General features: G+C 33.5%; 1 long non-coding RNA gene across 1 annotated transcript; it reads right to left on the bottom strand.

Annotated features, from left to right (window-relative positions):
• Nucleotides 1-2,750: 2,750 nt before the first annotated feature.
• Nucleotides 2,751-3,722, bottom strand: LOC138857780 (uncharacterized). The gene is made up of 3 exons (XR_011396963.1): nt 3,424-3,722; nt 3,052-3,336; nt 2,751-2,986 (listed from the first exon to the last, which is right to left on the bottom strand). It is a non-coding gene; the product is annotated as an uncharacterized lncRNA (long non-coding RNA).
• Between the last annotated feature and the right edge of the window lie 2,064 nt (nt 3,723-5,786).

Here is a 5,786-nt window from a genome sequence, read left to right on the forward strand (position 1 = left end):
GTCAACAACCTGCCATCATTACATTATAACCGAGCATTTTGGTATAGGTTATTAATATTAAGTATATGTAATTCAATATTTACACCGAGAGATGTGTGTAAGTGAATGTTAACAACTATTAAGAAATGAGCTATAGAGCATTATATAATATATGCATATTAAGTTTTATTACGTGTCATAATTGTAAGGTACAGCTGAGTTTGTTAGCTCTAAGTTTTCGCTATTGCAGCGGTGTTAAGACAATATGTTTACAGCTAACTAAAAATTAAAATCTGAACACGAAATAATTTGAGTATCTTTGACATAAGCACTACCAAGGCGTTTCAGTTAGGTTAGCTTTCAGTCAGCACAGCGGGCACACTTTGTCACAACGGAGTTTAATTTAAACTAAATGAATACAGAATGAAAAATGAAAAGGAAATACTTCTAATAATAAATAATAGTTAGAGGAACTTAAGCACTGAATACTTTTGTATTAGTATTTAAGTATATAATTCAGCATTGCAAATATCGGTATTGCAAGAGTACTAAGAATTTATCAATATATAATTACTTTTAGGGTTTCTCAAAAACGCTGTTTTATTTGTTATACTCCAAAACCATAATACCATAAAGAAGCGAAAAAATTTGAAATTTAAACCCTACTTTTAAAAAACCACTAAAAAGTTTACTTACCTTTAACGAATAATCTTTTGATGCCAGTCAATTCCCATAGTTTCATTTTCGAACTCATTATAAATTGTATTTAAACGATTTCCTATTTACGTTCTTTCATCTTTTCTTGCTTCCTTTACTCTCTATATCTGCTGAAAGCTCTCTTGGAAAAAGCAAAGAAGGCATCGGTTGTTCTCTACTACTGCAGAGGCGCCATGGGCAAAAGGTAAGGACTCTCAACAAAGGTAGTCCTTTGTCTATATGAAACCAACATTAAATCAATAATTTTCTATAGAGATCCTCGGATTTGCAAAAATTTAACGACCATCAAGCTTTCATAGTCATCAGGTGATTACTTTATTATCTTTGATATCGATGTCCTCAACAAATGTCAGCCCTTAGCCTTATGATAGTCTCTGAATATAGGCATTTCCTAAAAGAATACAATAATGACGCATTAACTTCTGCACGTAAAAGTCTGATTGCTTGCCATTTTCTTGTGTTCTCTATTTGGTTCAACAAATCCTTCGCTAGTTGGCCTGTTCTAACTCATAACTTACAAATACATTGAACTCGTGTATTACTCTGATTAATAAACTAGTACCTTATCTACGTACATTCATACAAATATGAGACATAGCTTTTCATTATGCTATTAATCATACGGTATTTGTATACATGTGTTTATTAACATAACACAAACTGATTGATTTCCACCAACACGCCTCAATATATGAATGCGCACGTACACACACATCCATACAAATATTTTCACACGCACTAGTGTAAGCATAAATTCAATTTCCGCCTTTGAGTTCACAAATAAGCATAACTACAGAGATGTACATACGTCTGCATTATATTCGATTTCATACATGCATGTTAATTACACTAACCTTATCAATGCATTCAAAGCTGTTTGCCGGTAAATGCATTGAATTACTCAATTTCATACCCAGCGGAGTTGGCGCTGCCCCATGTTACTACTTAATCGTTGGGTTGGTAAAGAGGTCGTTCAACCTTGTAGATGTGCATGTGTAAATGTAGGATTAAGTGGCAGGTAACTGATCGCGATATGAGCAAAACCATTGTGTACTAATGATCTCGGTCCTTTTAACAACACTCAAGGACATATTTGTATGTGTATATGTAAATGTTAATGCGATGATAAGCACACGCATGCTGATGACTTGTAAGGTTGTCGCTATTATTATACCATAACAGGAAAAAACGTTAACTTCGGTTGCACCGAAGCTAAAATACCCTTCACAAATACAAAGGCTCCTTACAAAAACTTGATTCTGATCGCTCAATTTATATGGCAGCAATGTATATTGAGTTGATGTGCAAAACGTCAACTAGAGAACCTAATTGATTATAATGAGGATTGGATCAAGGTCTAAGTCAATTCCATTCCTATTCAGCGCTAAACCATAAAGTTTTGAAAAAAGCGTGTTCGCTTAAATTGATTACAATATTACGCATTTCGGCTAAGCTAAACGGTTTAAAGACAAGTGGGAAGTCGGAAATCATTTTATATGATTTCATTAACTTTTTACATTGCTCAGGTATATTCAAGAACATATTCAACATAAAATTTGTTAGCATCATGAAAATCATTACATTTAGTATATGGGGGTTTGGGTAATCGTAGTGCAATAACACATATTTTCGGCATTAAACTATAGTAGGTATATTCAAAATGTTAACATCTACAGGCGGCTCTACTCACTTTTAAAGTAAAATTTCGAGTTAAAATTTTTATTTCGTGAAAAAATTTTGATAAGTGTTCTAGAAGCTGTGGAGAGTCCTCTTTTTGGACAATTAAAAGTTATCAACTTAAAAAAATATTTGTGGTCATTATTGGAGTTTAAGAAAAAAGTCTTAAACGACAACGCGTTAAAATAAATTTTGAGTCAAAAACCCTCAAATTCGGTCATTTTTATATAAATGTGAAGAGTTTAAACCAAAAAGAATTTGTTTTTGTCAAAAAAAAACTTTTAACTCGAAATTTGCTTTAAAAGTGAGTAGGGCGCCTCTAGGTATTAAAAAAAAAATTTTTTTTCAAAAATTTTCTTTTTTTATAATGTATAAATTTTACCCTCAGGCTAAGCAAAAAAAAATGTTTTTCGCTCCACCCTAATCTACATATATCTATATCTATCTCGATTAGATTCAGTTGATACAAACAACCGTAACTTTGTAGCAACATGTTGCTAGAGTATATAAATATTTACAATAAAAAGTCATATTTTACGCTTTCATCCCTTTGGTCTGCAACTGTCATAGTCAAAAACCTAAATACTCGTAGTTAGCCATGGTCACAGTGCACCTAAATAATATTCATACAACGGTGCGACTGCCAAAATAAACGAACGTTTTCAAATAAATACCAACCTTCACTTAAACTTTGAACAACGAGAAAAAAATGTTATCCATTAAAAGTCAGAACACTTGACTTGTTTGTTTATATTTTACCGCTATTATAGTTTCCCACTGATTTTCTCTTCAAGTATTTCGCACTTTGCTTGGTGAAAGCGCTGTAATGGCGCAGTGTTATAGCTTAAAACATCGAAACATATTTAAGTGTGGCTTCCAGCTACATGTTTTCAGTTATATATATGTGTCGACCTCTGTATTTTCTTCCATATATGGCAGTACTCACACATGTCTAAATGTACCCTGCAGTAAAAATGTAAGAAGATAAGGAAAAGGGTTAATTAAGGTAAACTAAAATACCATATGTGTGGTAGTAATAATTCCACTTACCACAATTTATCTATAGCACAAAATTAGTATAAAATTGGCCAATAGTTTTATTTACAGTTTCGTGACTTACTAGTTCAACGAAAAATATAGGATTTTTTTAAAAGCGATTTTATTTTTTTATGTTTCATTATTTTATGTTTTATTAATTTACTTCCCACAAAAATAAATATATATTTTCGGACAAACAAATTTTAAACAGCGCAAAATCTCAAAATTTCTTACAGGCCACATCAATAACTACAAGTGTGACCAAGTGGAGTGGCATGAGGACGTTCAGTATTTTTCTTTACGACGTGACAGTGCAATGCACGTTTGCGATTTTAAGTGCAAACACTTTTCAACTGCACGAGAAGCACTTCTGCAAACTCTGCTGCAGGTACGATGCAATGCGATTGCCAGTGCTGCCACTATGTTGCTTTTGTTTGGCGAGTTTTATTTTTAAGTGGTCTGTTGGCTACTTAAAATGACGGTAAATTCGAACAGAACAAGCGTTGATGGCAGCAACAACAGCAGTAAAGCATATCAACAACAACAATAACGGCAAACAGATCGTAGAAAAAAGCAAAGTTTTCGAAAACAACGACCACACGGTCCATTGGTTGCGTGAGTGGTCGCCGCGACTCAGGTGTAAAAAGTCAGAATGTTGGTAGCGAAATTAATTACAACACTCGCCACTGGCGCTCGCGCTGTGGAAATCGAAATGGAATTGCACGAGTGTGCAAAATATTGAATTCAAACTCATATCAGCGAGATAAAGGCTATAATGAAAATGTGAAATATAACGAATAAGCGAAATTAAAGTTCGTTTCGCATGAAGTTTATTAATGAAAATATTGCAGTTGTCATTTGATGTTTAAACGATTTTTTAAATGAATTGTATTAAATGTCAGTTGTCAATCAACAAATAGTAGCTGCTGTGAATGGACTGGAAATTATCAGCAATGAATTATTAGTTACACCCAAAACAGGGAGATTATAGAAAACACTTAACAGAGAAATATTTAAATTAGCTGAACAGATAACATTAAATATACCGTTAGTAAATATTAAAATATTTATTCTGTTAAACTTTATTGTTTCCCCAAAAATATGTGAGTTATTGATTTTTAGGTATGACTCCCTGTTAGCCTAATTTCTTATATTTTGTACAAACATAAAGCTGATAAGAAAAAAGATAAAACCAAATTATTTTTTTTAGGTTTCTTATATTACAAGAAAGACAGACTTCCGATACTTTCCAAACTACCATAATTTATATAAAGATATTTTTTAAAGATTGTATAGATCGGCTCGTCTTTTTCGGGTATGGCCCAGCGAGTGTTAGTTTCCAACTGTTCAGTCGAGCTAGTTTATAAGCATAGGCCCCCAAAAAGCACTCGCATCCAAATTGACAAGCCCTTTTCTTGACATGATTCTCTCGCGAAAAAATCATTTCCTTAAGTTAATGGTTCCACGCGCTCTATAGGACATATAACCCAAGGAAATTTGACTCCCTAGATCTCTTAGGATGGTTGCGATGCAACAAACATTTAGGGTAAATATAGGTAAAAATAAAAAAAACGTTAACTTCGTTTGCACCGAAGATATAATACATTCATACAGGAACTTTGTTTTTTTGTTCAGTTAGTTTTTATGACAGCTACATATGTATACGCAATAGTGGTCCGAGCTGAACAAATATAGCACCGCTGCCTTGGATAAAATTACTTGTCAAGCTTCGTAAGGATATCTCGTCCAATGAAAAAGTTTTCCATACAAGCAGTTGATTCCGTACGTTCAGTTTGTTTGACAGTTATATGCTCTAGTAGTAAGATATCGGCGGTTCCGACAAATGAGCAGACGAGTACATAGACTCATCTCGTCATGCTAAATATTTTTCATATCTACTCGTACATATTTTACAGGGTCTCCAACGTTTGCTTCTAAGTGGCGAACCTAATATAAACTGTTCAGTATATAAATAACTAATGCTTGGTAAACGCCCTTTTCCTTTTTCTTGATGAAGTTCTCTGTTTTAAAACTAAAATACTTATTTCAAATTTCGTCTACTTTAATAGTTTCAAATACACACTTCCGTTGGACGTATTTCGGATATTTCCCTTTCGAAAAATTTGCATACAGAAAGAAAATTAAGTGACGAGTATAAAATGTTGGCGAATGCGTGAGCACAAAAGAGAACGAAAATGATGCCTACACACACACGTCTCAACATTAAACGCCTCTGTAGGTACGTATGTGTTGACGTTAGGGTTAAGGTCAGAACTGCCATTACGATTTTATTGAATTTAGCAGAGATAATGACGAATGCTCTCGATTTAAGCATATACGGGTATGTGCTCGAGCGCACAAATATCCGTCGGAAG

The sequence above is a fragment of the Bactrocera oleae genome, chromosome 2 (genome assembly GCF_042242935.1).
Source record: "Bactrocera oleae isolate idBacOlea1 chromosome 2, idBacOlea1, whole genome shotgun sequence".
NCBI classification, from domain to species: Eukaryota; Metazoa; Arthropoda; class Insecta; order Diptera; family Tephritidae; genus Bactrocera; species Bactrocera oleae.